The sequence below is a fragment of the Parus major genome, chromosome 10 (assembly GCF_001522545.3).
Source record: "Parus major isolate Abel chromosome 10, Parus_major1.1, whole genome shotgun sequence".
Classification (NCBI taxonomy): Eukaryota; Metazoa; Chordata; class Aves; order Passeriformes; family Paridae; genus Parus; species Parus major.
Window position 1 is genome coordinate 3680950 of NC_031779.1, and position 18234 is coordinate 3699183.

At 40.5% G+C, this 18234-nt stretch overlaps 1 long non-coding RNA gene across 1 annotated transcript in view; it reads right to left on the reverse strand.

Annotated features, from left to right (window-relative positions):
• The window catches only part of LOC117244909, an 18232-nt gene extending 733 nt beyond the window's left edge, over positions 1–17499 (reverse strand). The window contains exons 1-2 of the long non-coding RNA XR_004498838.1: positions 17263–17499; positions 5102–5147 (exon numbers count right to left, since the gene is read on the reverse strand). This is a non-coding gene — a long non-coding RNA (uncharacterized LOC117244909). The remainder of the gene's footprint in view (positions 1–5101; positions 5148–17262) is intronic.
• Between the last annotated feature and the right edge of the window lie 735 nt (positions 17500–18234).

Consider the following 18234-nt stretch of genomic DNA (forward strand, 5'->3'; position numbering starts at 1 on the left):
AATTTGTTTTCTGGAGGGACCCCATTTGGAGGTTTTCTCCCAAATTTGCCCTAAACCAGGACAACAGCACATCTTAGCATCAGTATCAAGAGAAGTGGGTGAAAATTTTACTACAACTTTAAAAATAATTACATGAAATATCACTAAAATCACTGAAACTAGAAATACAGAATGACACCAAATCTCCTTTTAAGAGAGCCTTGTCTTTGAGAGAATACAGCTGGTGACAAGAAGCTTGGACTAACGAGGCCTGAGCCTCTCATGGCTTTACCATGGCCAACCTGAGCAATCTCTGACAAAACCAATGTGAATGTGCTGAGTGAGGAAAGCAGGGAGTACTGCTCTTCCTCTCTTAGGTTTCAAATATGAGCACTCACCCCTCAGTGAATTATTTTCTCAGATCTCCGGGCTGCAGAAGCCCATTTTACACCACAGACTGTGCAACAGTAACAAGGAACAGTCTTAAATTCACAGACAATGCATGAAGCAAAACTCAGGCCCAGAATAGTAGATTCTTTGTTACCTCATGGCACATTTTTTTGTTTGAACTTGCAAAAAACCCTCAGGGTTTATGTTACTCAGTACTGGAATTCAACATAGAACCCACACCACTTATTTTTAAAGCAAAACTAGGCACTCAAGATTAAAAGAAAAATGAACAAGTCACTGAGTGATTTTCCCTGCCAGCTGAGCATTTTGCAACTCAAATTTTTTAGAGTACCTTCCATTCAAAGGTTCTTAATTATAAGTAAAGAAATTTCTTAAGTCTCTTTTTTAAATCTCTCTCTAATTTAAAGGTATTTTTTAGCATTCTAAACATTCTTCCTCTTCTGACTTCCCTTATTATTTTAAAATAAGATGAAACATTTGCTATGTTAATGCTAGATTTTTTTTCCCCCAGAACAGCAGAAATATGACTGCAAGAGCATTGGGACTAAATAAATTTCTGCTCTCCTGTCTTCACAATAAATAATTTACTCCAGAAATAGCTGAAAACCTGTCTGTTGGAAGACAGTTATGATGACTGGGGAAAGATAACAACTTTCAGGACATTATGGGGTCCTTAATTTATTTTATATGTGGGCATAGGAAGCAGTTACTGAGTACAGAACACATAACCAAGATGAGATTTTCCAGAAGTTCCCAAAGAAGCCCTCAGCTGCTATCAAGAATCAATAGGTATAATTAGTCATGGACTTTTATTGAGTGGAAGAGAAAAATAGGAATAACAAGCCTAGAACTACACTTTTACCTGTCCCTATCACAGGCTGTGATAGAGTGCAAGAACATAACAAGATGAAACAGTTTTGATGAAGTGAAGCAGAATGGGGGTAAAATAGGAGGCAGAGTCCTATGGGCCTTGTTCATTCCCTAAATATTCCCTCTGAAACCAGAACTATGTCAGGAATCTCAACTTTCAAAAACAAAGTTTTTTTTCCAACTTAAAAATGGCCTGATGGACTAAATTCAAACATAAGGGAAAAAAAGAATATCCTGGAGTGCATCTTTTGATGCCAAGTGTTTGCCTGGAACAAATTTTTGTGGTTGCATATTAATCCCCTCAAAACAGCCTAGAAATGTTGACAACTGCAACAGTTATTCATAATGGTCTATTAGTCCTTTACTTCCACAAAATATAAAATCTTATATTTAATTATCCAGGCCTAATTATCACACAGAAAAAAATTTCACTGACCAACTGATCACTGAACAAAAACCCATTAATTTTGACCAACTAAACAAAATCCCATTAATTTTCAAGACAAAGATCCAGTATCTGTCTGTAACACCAATATGGGCACTCTGTCCTCAGAATCCCAAGCTCTTCATGTGCAAACCCACACAGTGGTCCTTGTCCTAGTCCAGGACTTCAGGACTGGGTGAAAACCTTTTGGGTTCAGGGGCACTGGTGGCATAGAGATCTTGTTACACTGGGCAGCAGCTGCTCCCAGTGAAAAGGGGGTCTCACTGCAGCATTTCTGCCTTTGAAAATCTGCATGTGACCTAATCTGCATCCTGCCTTTACAGGGATTGCCTACATCTCCCATGGAAGCTTGTGATGGATGAACCAGACAAAAACACTGCTGAAAAAAAGGGTTCAGCAGAATAAAGGATGCAAAGACACTGCATGCTTTCAATTTAAAAAACCCAAAGTAAATCACTTTTAGCCTTTTCCTGGTGGTCAGGTGACATCTGATTACCAGCAGGGAATTCTCCAAGGTTGCTGACAGTTTCCTTAAGAATAGCTGATTCAGAGTTCCCTTTTAGATGAGGTTTTGGTGTACATCACTTGAACCACTTTAACATTTGCAACTATTGCACTATGTTGCCACTTGACCACACTGCCTGGTAAAACACAATATTTCTTATCATACATGGCCTAAGCTTGGAAATGGGCAGTGCTAAAGCTACCAGGCCAGGAAGTTTAATAAAACAGTGTGGAGGGCCAGGAGTCTTTTGTTCCTTATTATTGACCCAAAGGAGCAGGGACCAGAGCTTGCAGGGAGGAGCTGCTTCAGTGTCCATTAGTCATGGGACAGGAATTTATGGGTTACAGATTGAGTTGATCTGAGAAAGCAGAAGGATGGAGCAAAGATACATCAAAAGCAGATTTTAACTGGAAACCAACTGGGATGCTAATAGAGAGTTTCACCAAACCAAATGAAACAGCTTTCAGCATAAACCAAATAATGATATGTTATTGGGGATTCTTTCTGAACACAATATTTTAAATGTTATAATTCTTAATTGTAGAGTGCAATAGAACACACAATATTTTAACTTGTTTTTGCTAACACAGAGCAGTTGGGGTAAAACAAAACCATACTAAAAAATTAAGGAGCCCTCTCTTGATGAAATGGTAACTAAACTTTCCACAGAGGAATTTACCACAGTAGAGTGCAATGGAAATCTGAAACATCTGGAGGAATGCATGTTACTGTTTTTTTCTTCTTTTCCATTGCTATTTTAATACCACCAATATTTTATAATATCATGAAAGATACTTAGTATTTTCTTTTTCACTATGGAGAAGATTTCAAAATCTTTGTAGCCTTTTTGTCTCATTTGATTAATTTTTTTAGTATCAAACGTCCACAGAACAAAAACTTCTGGAACAGGGTTTCTGTTGACAAACAGGCTGACAATGATGACAGGATCTGTGAAGGGAGAAATCACATTAACAGAGAATTTTAGAAACAAATTAAAATTAGGAAGATTGTCAAGGAACACTGATTCTAAAAAAATGTCATTACTCTGATTCACAAGCCTAAATTCAGAATGATTGAAAGCCCTTGGATTCAGCTATTCCAACAATGACAATTTATTCACAGAAATCATCATAAAGTGTAAGGGATGTCTCAGTTAAACGTTCTCTCCTGTAGTATTAAGTGGTAAAAATGAAAAAACTTGGACAGACTAACATCAGACAAATTCTTTACTTTTCAGAGAGAAGTAATGTACTTTGGGAAAAACGTTGTGAATTTCACTTGTTAATAATTAACTGCTCGGGTGGCTAATTGCTGACAGTTCCATTAAAATCTCTGTTCATTGGGCTGATGAGGTTAGAAAGGTTAACACTCATGTGGAAAAGAAAATAATTACAATATTAAAAGGCTATTTGAAAGGGAAAGGGATACCTTCATTTGTAGTTGGGCCTTCAGTGGGCAACTGGGCAAAAGCAAAGCTGAGGAGAAAGACTGGTGAGGGAATTAGAAAAAGTAAAGACTTCTCTTTAAACAAATCCCATGGATGAAGGAAACTTAAGTGCAGGAAAAGATACTCAGGAATTTATTTTTAGCTACTCTAGAAGAAAAATGAAACAGTAAGGAGCTAGAAAGCAAAAAATTTAAAATGGATAAAAACTTGGATAAAACAGGAATCCATGAAATTTCCTGCAGCAGATAAAATTGAGGCTAATATTTTGTCAGATAAAAATTAAAACCAGTTATGAGATGATCAGGAAGCTAAACACCATGGGGATTCTTCACAGCAGTTTTTTAGCCATTTGTTCTGCCCCTTTTACCCCTCTAAAGAAACAAAATCAAACCAGAGACTCAAAGAGAATATAGTGCCATGCTTCAGGAAGGAAGATCAATAAGTAAAAAGAAATCTAAAACATGGGCAGGTTATGGCAGAATTGTACTTTATAGATTTGGGATATTCTGTTTGAAACATCCAGCTCTGGCTATAGAGTCAGACTTCTGGACTACATTTGTCTGAGCTATCATGGCAAGTTTAACTTTTGCCTTTAAATTGTCTGTATGTTACTTTTGTGTTTCCTTATCTGTTAGAGACAGTCTCTACATATAGCTATAGCTTCCTGTATTTATGGAATGTCTGCAAAAACCACTCATTTTCTGGGCAGGGAAAACTGACCACAATTGCTGAATGTTCAGAGGTTTTCTCAAAAAATCATCTGATGATTAAAAACAGGCTTTGGGAATAGAACTCTCTCTCTCTTCCATCTCCAAGAGCAGTGTGCTGATTTAAATGCATGCATTTTAAGAAGAAGATGAGTGGGATGAGAGTTGTTTTGGTTTTTTACTATTTGTTTGGGATTTTTGTTTGTTTGTTTTAATAAAGGAAAAGTAGAGGAGCTTTTTTTCCCCCTAGTAGCAAGAACTTAAATTGTGTCAACTTTGAACTTTCCAAGTTCTGTTTCAGTTGTGTTTGGATCTCAGCTGGGCATGTTCTCCCACTGTGCACACACATACAAAGAATCTGCAGCATTTTCTGTGGAGTAAGAGAAACAGCAAGCAAAAGCTCAAACACCCACACTTTCCCAAAATGCTAACTCTTGAACCATTCTTGGAAAAAGAACCAGCACACTGGCTTGGGTCTCTCCCTTTCTTACAGTCTCTGACTAAAAAAGTAAGAAATAAGTGAAGAGTGGAACAGCATTTGCTAGAACCACAGTGTAACACTCTCAGCAGAAAAAAAGAGGAGCACCAGTGCTGCAATAATTCCCAGCCAGTGGAAAGATATCCCACTGAAAACAGGGTGAACTGGTATTCACCATTCACCACAGCAAGCTCTAGCAAGGCAATGCTCTCAGCCTACAAGTGAGGAGCTGAGATGGCAGAAAAGTAAAGCCACTTACCTACTGTAGAAAATCTCCTGAGAGATGGGATTTACACTCAGGTCTCCTAAATAAGAAAACAGTGAAGCAGATGCTCAAACATCTCTTCTGGAAGTCCTGTTCACTCCTTACCTTACTTTCATGACTCTTATTTAGTTGAAGACTTTACTGAGATACAGAAAAACATAATGTAATATTGAAAAACTTATCATTCCTTTTTCCTTTGCACTTTTCTTTTATGCAGTAGCAAAAAACCAGAACAACAAAACAAACAAAAAAGAAGGAAAAAGGCAAGAAGGCATTTTTTTTTTGTGAGAACTTGACAGTACAAAGCTCAGTTGTAGGATGAATTCTGGTAAGATTGTGAGTCCACCAGCTTTGTTTCCTCATTACAGATGATCACATAACAAATCTCAGCTGTATACTCCCCCCATATTCCTTTCTCATTGCAATGAAAATGTAGATTCAACTCTTTGAAGAGCCATAGGGAACATCACTAAGAACGAATTTTATAGGGACAAACCCTCCCTCCCTCTCCTCTTTCTCAGAGTTTGAACATCTGAAACAGAGCTAAGAGTTGGCACTTGCCATTTGGCAATTCATGTGCCATACAACTTAACCTGGGAAGACAAAACCATGTTCAAATGAAACTGCAGAGAAATTTTAGGTTGAATATAGTTACTCACAATGGACTTCAGCTAGGAAGTCCATTACCAGCACTTGCAAAAATTAGTAGCTAGTTTATGATATAATATATATATGTAATATAACTGGAATATATATATTTATATAATATATTACATATATTATATATGTAGATATACTATATATGCTATGTATTGGACAAGACATGAAACATGCCTCTTAGATCCTTCAGTAATGACACACCAAGGAAGACATGAGACTTTTGGCTTCACATTTACTATTGGTTCCATTTTCAAACCACTGATATTTCTGTCTTTTTGTCTTACAAACCAGAAAAACATTAAAGGTGGAAGTGGTGCAGCACAATCAACAACAGAATCAGCAGCAGCAGTAAAAACTCTGGCGTTCAAGCAGTCCAATGCTGCTTCAATTGCTGGAAAGCAGAAGAGAGCTTTAGCACATGGCTCTTACCCTGAGGGAAAAGTAACTTGTGTAGGGCCCTCCTGCTAGGATGGTCCCATATACCCTTTAACAGTCTTGCAAAAAAGGTTGCAGAAGCCAAAAGTATAATTTGTTAGAAGCTAGGGTGAAAGCAAATGACTACAAAGGGAGAGTGGATTAAAAAAAAAATAATTTAAAATGGATCCTTCGTTTTTCAAGTACCGCTTTTTAAAAAGTCAGCTTTACTAAGTTCCAGATACTGCTCCCTTAGCAGACTGCCTGTGGAGACATTCACTAAGCAAGGGCATTTTGGAGCAGCTGGTTCCCTTCAATACTTGAATGTAAGAAATTGGTGTTTCTCTCTCCCTTTCCCACTGTGACTCTTTGAGTTTGTCTCAAGTGCCTTAGCCAACTTAATTAGTCCAGTCAGGCCAGACTCATTTCTCTGGCACCAGCATTTAGCAGCTCTGGTCAGCAGACAGATTTCTGGGGGCAGGTTTCATGTGGCTTAATTTTGAAATACTGAGAGAGAGGGAAATTTAAAATAAAATAACTAGAACACAGGAAAGCAAGGCTGTGGATGTGGTGCCTTCCATCCACCTGAGAAGGCAGAGTGACCTGAACCCATCCCACTTTGCTGGAGCTGATGTGGCAATGGTCAGCACTAAGGGCTGTGTTTTCTGCAAGAATAACCTGCAGATTCCCTTGCTTCTTTCTACATCTCCAATACTGTTCCATAACTGTTGTTTCTTCCCACATCTCCAACAGTTATGTAACAGTATTCTTGGATCACATCATGTCAGGAGATGCAATGCTGTTTTTTCAAAGGGCAAGAACCCAATACGATAATCATACATCTGCAAAAGCCAGCAATTTATTACATTAATTTTATTTCCCATTTATAATTAAGTGAAAAGATGAGACAGAACACATTCTGAAGGTCATGGATACTCCACAATGGCCTTGCTATTTTACATGGAATATGCTCACCTTCTGCAGTGATGGGGAGCAGGACAGGCCTCTAATAACACTTTCTAGCCTTCATTCTGACTAACTTTTTTTAAATACAGGTATTCTTTCACATACTTGTGCTTCTGGAAAGCATAAGAATAAGATAATTTTATCTTTAAAGTGATAGGTCTTCACAATGGGAGGATATTAAAATAATGAATGATTATTCTTCTGGAACAATCATCAAGGGTAAGAAGAGAAACCCAGGAAAGAAGCACTAATAAAGTTGTCCTAGGAAATCAAGTATAGGATACATTTGAAGCGATAAATTTTTGAGAAATTTGGATTAGATTATTCCCAAAGGAAAACTGTCAGGTGAACAGAGTTTTTCATAATTAGATTATCTTATAATAAGTTCCTGATAGAAGAAACCAGTTCTGTAACACAACTAGCAATGAAAAGACAAGAATAACCCTCCCATCTGTGAACCAGACAGGTTCCACTGTCTGTCTTGCACTGTCTTGCAATAGAAACCTGTTTCCTTTTGGTTGATCTGGGGGTATGCCATGTTTTCAAGCACTACAATTAATTTATTGAAATATCACTGGGAATTTGTGACAAATAGCTATTAGCAACTGACAGTTTGAGTATTACAAGATACAAAATCACAATATGTTAAAAACCTAATCAGAACCTTTCTCTTCACCAAATGTTCACATGCAAAATTCTCTTTTGGGATTCAGAGATTTTTATGCCACACTGTTGTTGTGTTTAATGACAAACTTAGGTAGGCAGAATTAATTTGGAAGATTTCTGATCATATTTGGGATATGGAAGTACAGTGCAGAGCAAAGACAATGAGGAATTTTGCTTTGATGTTGACTGCAGCACAGTCACCCACTGGGAGACATTACAAATAAATCAAGCAGAAGGAAGATGACAGATAAAGGACACAATAATAGAGAACTTTGCTAATAATATGGAAGCACTTGGAGACCTCCAAACATGGGTATCTCTGTAAAATAAATGGGTATTATATTCAAAGCAGAAGCTACAAAAACATGTATGTTTAAAAACCTGATAGAATTGTTTAAAGGTTCAACCTCTAGTGCCTTTTGGCTATGGACTGTGTGATACACTGTTTTATGAAAACAAAAGACAGTTCAGATATTGGAAGTGGAAAAACTTGCATTGTCCTGAGCCACACCAGCTAATAAACCTTGTTTCTCAGCACCACTAATGTACATGGAGGAGTGCAGCCTTCCTGTGGCCACATTGCCTCACTCTGTGTGGGTGCATTCTTTGCACAGCTCAGACTGAATTAGGAAAGAGGGAGCAGGAGGTTTCACACCCAGATGACAGCACGAAGTGAACAGTGCCAGAGCTGGGACTTGCAGCTTGCCCCAAGAGAATCCTCTGTTTTTACTACATTGATTTCCCTCAAGCCAAACCCACACTTAGATGTCTCTTTTTAACACCAGTAGGTTGAATGAAATGACTTAAGCATGAATGCATGAGCTAGTTAATTAACAGAGAGTTTAGGACAAATAGCAAATTATAAGGCAAGCAACTTTTCCTCTAAGTATTGTGATCTAAACAGCTATAAGTTAAATTTAGCATGAGCAAAACCAAGAGAAAGACTTTGGACAAGATGCTTACTTTCTTCCCACCCTTCTCCCTCTGCCTAAATCTAGAGTTAAGATTGTAGGGAAAATCAATCAAAAAGCTGTAAAACAGCATCTGCTGTAGAAATGTCACAGCCAAGTAGAAAAGATGTATCTTGCCTCAGGCTCTTTCTTGCTAAAGAGTCTCTAGAAATCCCAGCACTCGATGCAGTGATCCAATGAGCTTCCCACAGCAGGCAGTGGGAATGACAAACATTCTTTTTGAGGCTACTGCCAGCAGTGGACCCCTCGCATAGACTACTAAAAATCCCTTAATCCCCTCCACTTAATGCTGACCTAAAGAAACAGAAGATCAAAACACAACCTCTTGAATGACCTTAGCTTGCTCTGTAACACCTCACCAAGGGTCAGGGATGTCAAAGAGTTCCCTGCAGGCCCTTGCTGCTCTCTGAGGAATGTGCTGTTTATCAGAACTACCAGAAAGCTCCTTTAGGAATATGTAACATATACATGAGGCCTACTGGCTATTTTCCTCATGAGATACACGTGCAAAGCAGAAGACAAAATTTACGTGTATACAACCAAGACACTGAAACAAAATCTGTACAAATCCAGAGCTGAAAAAACAAAACACCTCAAGGTTGCAGCATCAGCAGACTGATTCAAAGGATTGCTCCACATTTTTAAGTGGTAGAGACATGAAGGCCTAGTACACAACTGCAAAGGACAAGACCACTACTCTGACACATCAGAGTAGTGAGTATGCTCTCTTCCAAATATAGATAAATTTGCAGTGACTAAAGAACAAGAAGCCATGAAATGCTAACCTAGACCCTGGAAAACTTTCAAGGCTAGCAGAGCAACTCCCTTTTTTTTTTTTAATAATCACAGTTTGATGTCAGAAGAAATTTGCAAACAGGTCATCATGTCTACTGCATTTAGGGGTTCCATTGGCAGAGTAGCAAATAACACAGTCTACCTTCAGAATCAACATCAACGAGCCAACAGAACTCCAAAGGGAGATGCTGCTTTAACTACTGTTGCTTCTGTAGATGCTGCAAGGTTCTGCAGACTGGCTAGGTCTGCAGACCTGAAGAGTTTGATGAGATCAAAGTCCAGAAAAGTAAGGTGAAAACAGTTCTAAGAGCCACATCAACTAATCACAAAATTCAGCAACCTGAGACGATTTCTGTATGCTGATCGTGAGCCACTGGAATAAAGATTCTTATGTTTCTTTTTCCTGTCTGGTTATATGTTAGTCTGAATTTACTGAAAGTTCTAAATTATGATCACATTTGTATCCCAGCATTAATCACAAGTCAAATTACCAGTTTCCTTAAAGAGTCACTTACCAGTAAATTGAATAGCTGTCTTTAGTCATTGTGACTTTAGTCATTCTCTCAACAAACACAAGAAACTAAAATCTAGGTCTTCCATAGCAGCACTCATGTGCCAGAGCCTTTTGATGGCCATCTAAGTTTAAAACCAGATGTCTTATTCCCCACTGACAAAGCTTTAAAGAGCTAACTCAGAGATTAGACCTCAGAGATTATCAGGCCATTTCTCAGGATGCCTTGTTAGATGCACAGAAAGGACAATGCCTCTCTGGCAGAAAGAAAGACTGGGCTATGCTGCCATCACTCCCACAAACACATCTGAGCTAGCTTGATAGCACTGTTGCTATGGTGGTACAAAGTTAACTCAAAAACCACAGCTTAGGTGTTTAGCCAGCTTTTTAAATGGATTTTACAGCCTATTTTGCCTTAGCTATACTATTCCCAGTGTTAAAATAGCCTGTTAAAGGACAAATGTATAAAACCTTTAGTCAGTGCCTTCCATTGTAATTATATTTTCTGCTCTAGTATAGTCTCTGAAAGGAAATGTCTCCAAAACAGCCATTTTCCATGGATTTTCTTTCTAAAATACAAAAGCAGAGACGAAGAAGCAGAATCATGTTTAAAGCAGCTTAAAAGGAAATGCTGGGATTCCAGGAAGAGCTGAGAAACATGTGGGTTTGGGATGAAAAGAATCAAGCCAAGAGCTAGCTGGCTACTTCCAGTTTCCACACCATAAATTGTTACATTCTTAATATCCAGTCCTCTTTCACATGTAGAAAGAAACTGAATACAGTAGGATGTAGCAGACAAGAGAGAGCTTAGCCAAGGGCACACTGTGTCAGGAACCTTTCAGACTCTCTAGTAATGCAAAGAAAAAAGCTGGCACAGGTCCCAGCATCTCTGTAAATCAATACAACTGTTTATTTAAACCAAATGGCTGGCAACCATATCAAGCTTTGATAGTTGTAGACATTTCCAAAAGGAAATGAATAAAATTTCAGGAGATCACAGTAAACCCATGTAAGAACAAAAGAATTCTTTCCAGCTAAGTTTTATTCATTAGAGAGCATGATTTCAGTTCACTGTTTGAAGCCAAACGACAGGAGTACCCAGTATTAGCAGAATCATTGTAAAGCCCAACAGCCAACCAGACAGATACTTCTCCTCAACTATTCCTGACTGCAGAAAGTTCCTAAATATATTTGTAGTCATGAATGACATGGGTTTCAGCTTCTCAGTAATGTGTGAGAATCCAATCCCCAGATTTCATTGCCAAGTGCGTTAAAGACTGGCGTGGACATGTGCAGTGACATACAATCCACTGGATGAGAAGATAGACTTGGCATGACTCAGGTCCAAGATTGTCTGTGTACAGGGACAACTGCAACACTAATTTTCTGCAATGTGATACCTCACTCTAATCCAATTTTTCCCTTTGGGGCCATGACCGCAGATACAGAAACCCTTCACTTAAAAAAGATAGGAAAAAACCCACTTAAGAGGGAGAATTCACATCTTTTTACTTCCCCTCCCACCCTGTCCTGGATCACACAAATGTTGGTGGCTCTTGTGATAATGTTTACAGAGATTGCTTTTGTACAGGTGCTTCCTTTCTATCTATTCTCAAGGTTGTTGTTAGTTTTTAATAACCTCTTGAGAGATGAAAACAGATACTCTTAATAAAAGCTACAACCTTTGACCCTTTTCATCTATGTTGTCACACTTCATTGGAAAGGTGACAGGGTAGGATAAATTTGACAACTTCAAGTCAGCACGGGGAACATGAGAATAAAGTGTATTCTTTTTATACTGAGTAAGAAAACTGCTTGACTGTGGGTCAGACTTCCAGCTGGTGCAGGAGGATAACAGAAATCACTTTGGCTTGGCACTGTTTATTGTCAGTAAAATGACAAGAACCTCTCCTCAAACATTTGTAGCTGGGTGCTGCTGGAAGATTTCTGGTTTGTACAGAACCAAAAAATAAAGACTGAGAAAGTCGTAGATTGTAAAGCAAGAATAAATTATATTTCAGCCTGCATTTTGTCATAGCTGTTGCAGAAGTCACAGATTCTAACATATTCATATAATCTAAAAAAATCTGTAGTTCCTGACACACATGATGCTTTGCCTATGAATATGGTTTCAGAACCGAGATATTTTCACAAGAGGCCTCCTTATCAGGCAACTTCAGGAAGTTAAGAACCACTAGTACTGTAATGTGAGGGTCATGGGTGGGGAGACAAAGAATCCATGACTCGTGCTCCAGGTGCTCATGAGACAAAACAGCCTCATTTATTATCCAGAACTCACTTAAATACTCAATTTGAATTTCCTTGGCTAGACAGCCATTGGCTGATGCTTCTCTCCCTGCCCAGCGTCCTGGCCAGTGGTGTGCAGTGGTTCAGACATGAATTAGGCTCATTATATATATATATATATATATATATATATATATATATATATAAAATATGTTAAATTAGATTTGTGTTATATCTAGATTTACTTTGTCCAGTCCAGACCAGCTGCACTGTGACACTACTGCAACACCCTACAACAGCAAAGGCTCCATAGAGCTCTACAGACACAGGATGCCTTTCATGCCATGCCCACTTGATTAAGAACCATGAGGACCATCTTGGTATTGCTGAGTCTGGTTTTCAGGAGAAATAAAACCTATCTGGCTGAAGATTACTGACTGCTAAAAGATAGTAGGAAAAAAGCTCTTTGTCACTGTGTAGTGGAGATCTGTAGGGCATAGACAACGGGCAGCATTAGTAAGTTAAGTGTTTAGTTAGTTCTGCCATTCACTCCTGCACTTTCAGATATTGCTGGGGCCTCTTGGGCACAGGGATGGTCCTAAAATTGATCCTTTTCTCAGTAAACACTTCTACACTACTATAATTCTCAGTAAAAGACACACTTTGGACATGATTCAGACACTAATGGTAAGAGGCACCAGAGAAAGAGCAATTAGTTCTGCACTTTTTTTTGTTACTGTGATGTTATTGGTAGAAATTTTGGACAATCAGTCTTTGGCATTCTAAGCCTGACTATAGCCACAATAATGTAAAGAGAAGGAGGTGTACCACAAGTAAGAGTGCTCCTGCTGGCAGCCTGTAGGACTCTCTCCAACCTGTCCCTTTCCTGTGCCAAATCATGTGAGTCATGCTTCATGAGAGTGGAAAATTTTGTCGAAATTCAATGCACACAGCAAAATAAGGAGCACTGAAATATTTTGGATTAAATGTTAATAATATTGAACTATTGAAATTAATTGTTTTGGTATTTCTTATTTCACAGCATCCTGTACCAGAATTTAATGAAACGCACAATCTAAAAAATTGAAATGGAACCAAGTGTATCAATGTATTTACAAATATTCTCCACCCTCATCTTCATAGGAAAGGCTAACTTATGCAATTTCTCAAAGTGAGGTAAGGTCAGCAATTCTGTCTGGAATCCCAGCTCTCTGACATCACCAGCTCCTGAAGTCACAGTGAGTTGAGAGAAATGAAAATTCTGTCAATTTGATGGCTTCGCTGGGTAGGATTTCCTCTTGTGACTTGCCTTCCTTAGAAGATAGAGAGGGTTCACACCTTTTTAAATGCTGCCTTCCTATTTGTGTTCTAGATTTTTGTTTTCTCCCTTGAGAGCTGGCATATATAGTTACTACTGAAACAAACTCCCTGCAGTAGTAGAAAGTTAGTATCAAGTTAATATAAAGGATGAAACTTCAAGAGGAGGCCTTGAGCTCCTTCTTCACATTTCCTGTTTTACTTTACCCTGAAGATGGCTCTGCACCTTCTAGTTAGAAGTTGAGAGCACACAGAAACAAAAGGTCCTGAAAGATGAAAGTTACACTGAATGGGGATGACTTGAGGCTTAGTTATGGTTTCTGAATAGTTTTTATGTCGTAATTATACTCCATTACTTACATCATTACAGTGCTGCCTACACATGCCAGTTCAGAAACCAAAATCCTGCATTATGGTTGATACTGCCTCAGCATATACAAGTGAGTGTCTGCTCCACATACTGGTTTGGTTCAGAAGAAAAGAATCAAGCAGAGGTTTTGTGATGGTAGCATGCAAATACTAGCACTCTCATGCTATTCTGAACTCAAATGTCCAAAACCAAAAGCAACTTGTGCACTCCAAGAATGGCCATAAAACAGGTGTGAACTGAGAATATCTGTAATGGTCCAGAGAAAATGGCTCAGTATGTATCCACAATAGAGAATAAGAAAAAAAATAATGTAAGACACTAAAAATTTTTATTCTGATACTAGTTACAGATAATGCTACAGGACATTGTCTTTATTTAAGTAACATGTCCTACTTTCCCATGTTTCCTTCCCTATTATTGTTTACTGTCTACATATTACAGATGTCAATGTCTTGATGCTTTTTATGCTCATCAATAAATTACAGGAAGTTCCTCTCTGATGACCCACAGTGTACACAGTAACAATGTTATGCCACACTTCAGAAATATACAGCCACTGAAAAAACCTGTAAGAGTCAAAAGTGACTGCGAGGCTGTGGCTTATATGCTATCCTAATCTGTTTTGCTCTACCAAGGGTTCCTATCACAGAAGCAAAAAAAAAGCAAAATAACACTTATCATCAACTGCCTGAACTTACAGTTTAGTCATGGAAATCAGAAACATTATTCTAGTCTATTCTAGTATTCAGCACAGAATATTCTATTCTCTACCATTTTCTGTGGTAGAGGTGTAGCAAAGCTCAGCTCTGTTCCCTCACAGCTGAGCTCAGGAAGCCCTCTCCTACTTGCACATTCAGTCATAACCTTGAAAGATATACTGAGAAGGCAAATCAAAATGTTCCCCACCCAGGGCAGGAAAAAGAAAATTCCTAACAAACCATTTCCCAACCCTTTCCTCAGGGTCTATTTCCAAATCCCATATTAATATATAAGATATGCCAATTCAAAGAGCAAAGCACCAAACTCCCTCATCTGCCCTTCCTGCCTAAGGATCAGGAAGGAAAGGGGAACACCCTTCTTCTGATAACCTCAGCCCCAGAGGCTGCTTGTTTGCCCAACACCTTTAACTTGGCTGTAATGTGACCCAGAGCACGCCAACTATTCACTGTACAGACCTTGGCTCACATCCTGAGCATGAAAATGAAGGCATGAACACCACCTAGGAGGTTTTTGCTTAATCATTCAGCTATGCAGACACAGGATCCTTACAAGCAAACCACTCTGGACAGAAGAAGAATACTTATTCTGGAAGAAAAAGAATTCTTAATACTCTTTTCTAAAAACACAATTAGAGATGTTTCCTCTAGAAAAATCAACCTTCTTGTCTCAAACGGGAATTTAATATTGTCATTTTTATTTTTTGAATGAATTTGTGTGGTCAAGCTATAGTTTTGAAAGGAAACCTAATCCATATAAAGCTAGGAAAAATGTGAAATATAATCTAAGAATGTGTTCCAGAGCAAAGACTAGATCAATAGAGAGATCCTCCAGGACAGAAAAAGCAGCTCAATTTGATTCATTATGCACAAACTAAACAAGATATCCCTGGAAGAGAACTAGGGAGACCTGCTCAGTTGGCTCCAGTTTCAGATGGCTAGCATGCCTCCTGCTTTATTGATATTTCATATACAATAATGCATTTAAGAAGAAAGTTAAACTGTGCCTAAAAAAAAATAAAATAGAAGGCATGAAAACAAATATTTTAAATCATATGGAACTAATTGGTTGGAAGAGAGGGTTGCCTTTAAAAGACTTTTGAAAAATTCACTTTCTCTTTCAAACTCTTTTAGGGTTTTACACAAACCTCTCTACACTTGAAAATAAAAAGGGTTCCATTCTGGTAATGTTTCTCCATGATCATTAAAAGTCACAGGAGCTGCGAGTGGAGCAGATTTTTATCCCAGATTTCTGTTTCCCCAACCTCCCATCTCCAGGCTGTGGAGTGCCCTGGGAACCAGCAAAGGAGAGGGGGCAGGTGGGGCTGCAGAGGGGCAGGAGGGATCAGAGGAGAGATCAGAGAAGGGATCAGAGAAGGGGTCAGAGAAGGGATCAGAGAAGGGGTCAGAGGAGGGGTCAGAGGAGGGGTCAGAGGAGGGGTCAGAGGAGGGGTCAGAGGAGGGGTCAGAGGTGGGATCAGAGGAGGGATCAGAGGTGGAATAACTTGTGAGAGAAACACCCCTGGGAGGTGGGGCTGAGGTGGACAGGGGAGGGTCTGGGGGACCAGGAGGGGGAATGTCCTTAAGGAAGAAGGGGTTGAGAAGGGGAGAAGAAGGGGTTGTGGAAAGAAGCAGCAGGAGTTGGGTGTTTCACCATGTGCTCATCACCGGTTTGTGACCCCTGGGTACCCGGTGGAGCAGTGGGGAAGGGGCCAGCTATGCGTTCTCCTCCATTTTGTGCACTCCAAGGACTACTAGGAGGGAAGGAAGGGGAATAATGGGTATAAGAAGGGGTAGGAGATGGAGCTGCAAAATGAACTACCTTGGGGGTTTGAACTGGGGTAATGGGTTTTAGGGAAGAATCTCCTGCAGCTTGGCCAGGGCTGCAAGAGCATAAATGCTGGGAGAAGCCCCCCAGCTTAGGGTGAGAGGGTTGGGGTAAAGAAATAGGGTTAGCTGGGGTAGAATTTGGTGGGCATTTTTCTATTTCCCCTTTTTCAGTGAGTGCTAGCCTAATTAAAACAAATAAAGAAATTAACTTTGCTGCAGAAGTGTCTCATTGACTCAGTCAATTTTGTTCCCACTGTTCCAAAATGAATCAGAAGATACATCTGAGGGGGACACTTGAGGGAAGTGTAGAAAAACCCAATGAATTATCTTTTTTTAACTTTTCCTTAGAAAACGGTTTCCCCCTCGCCTCTAGGACTCCAACAACTTGGATAAAAATTCCTCTTTGTGCCACAGACAATTTGGCACCCATTTTACACCCGATGTTCTGTCTGTCTGCCACACCCATTCCACCGACAGCCGCAGGAAAAGCACAGTCCAGAACTTTTGCCTGGGATGGGACTTCCCTGCCCATTCCCACCCGGTTCCCTGCCCACTCCCACCCGGTTCCCTGCCCACTCCCACCCGGTTCCCTGCCCATTCCCATCCGGTTCCCTGCCCATTCCCACCCGGTTCCCTGCCCACTCCCACCCGGTTCCCTGCCCACTCCCACCCAGTTCCCTACTCATTCCCACCTGGTTCCCTGCTCTCCCGCCGCGGGGGTTTCAGTCCTCTGGTTGCTTGTGGCGTCGTCCTGACCTGAAGAAGCAGCCCCCTGGTGCACAGGGGTTATTGCTTCTGTCCTCAAAAGTCTTCAGCTGAAAACAGCGGAGTCACGTTCCTGGGGTGTCTGACATCCCAATAGCGATCAGAAACTCACTTTCCGTGGGTCCTCTGCCCCCTGCCTTGGAGTGAGGGGAAGGCCCCACGTCTGGGCATAGTCTGACACAGGCCAGGGATTTCCCGGGCCTGCTCAGATCGGTTTTCTATTTCTCTCTGGCTCGGGCCAGGAGGGGCCCGAACCAAGGCTGCTGTTTGAGCCCCAGCTCGGGTTTGACTTTTCAGCCCTTTGAACACGCGTCTCTGAGGTCAGGCGAAGGAATGAGGGGAGGACTCTTCTGGTTTGCAATTCACATATTCTGTAAGGAGAAATCCAGGAGGAATGACAAAGGATAGGGGGTCTGACCGTCTCCTTTTAAAGGGTTAACGCCTCGGGGGGTTGGGAATTGTGAGAGCCAGTTAGAAATTACAGCTGGCGGGCACACAAACTTTCCACAAATAAAATACCGACAGGTAAAGATAAACAGTAACGGAGATAGGAATTCTCTAATTAATTTCCGAGGATTAGGGGCTTTTCGAAGACGGGGTGGAGCCGCGGGGCAGGGATCCACTGGACGAGCCTGTGCCGCTGGAGCCCAGGGAAACACACGGGGAAAAGCGGCAGAGACACCGCGCCGGGGCCGGAGGAACAAAAAGCGGATCGGCAGCGGATCGCCCGCCCGGGCCCCGACAACAAAGGAGCAGCTCCCCCTCGGCTGTGCGGACCGGCCGGAGGGAAAATGGACACAGACACAGCACGGGGAGAAACGCGAGCTGGAGCCGGAGCCCGGGGTCTTGTGGGCCAGGGCCCGTGAGGGAGCGAACCCGCTGAGGGGGAAGGCGGCGGC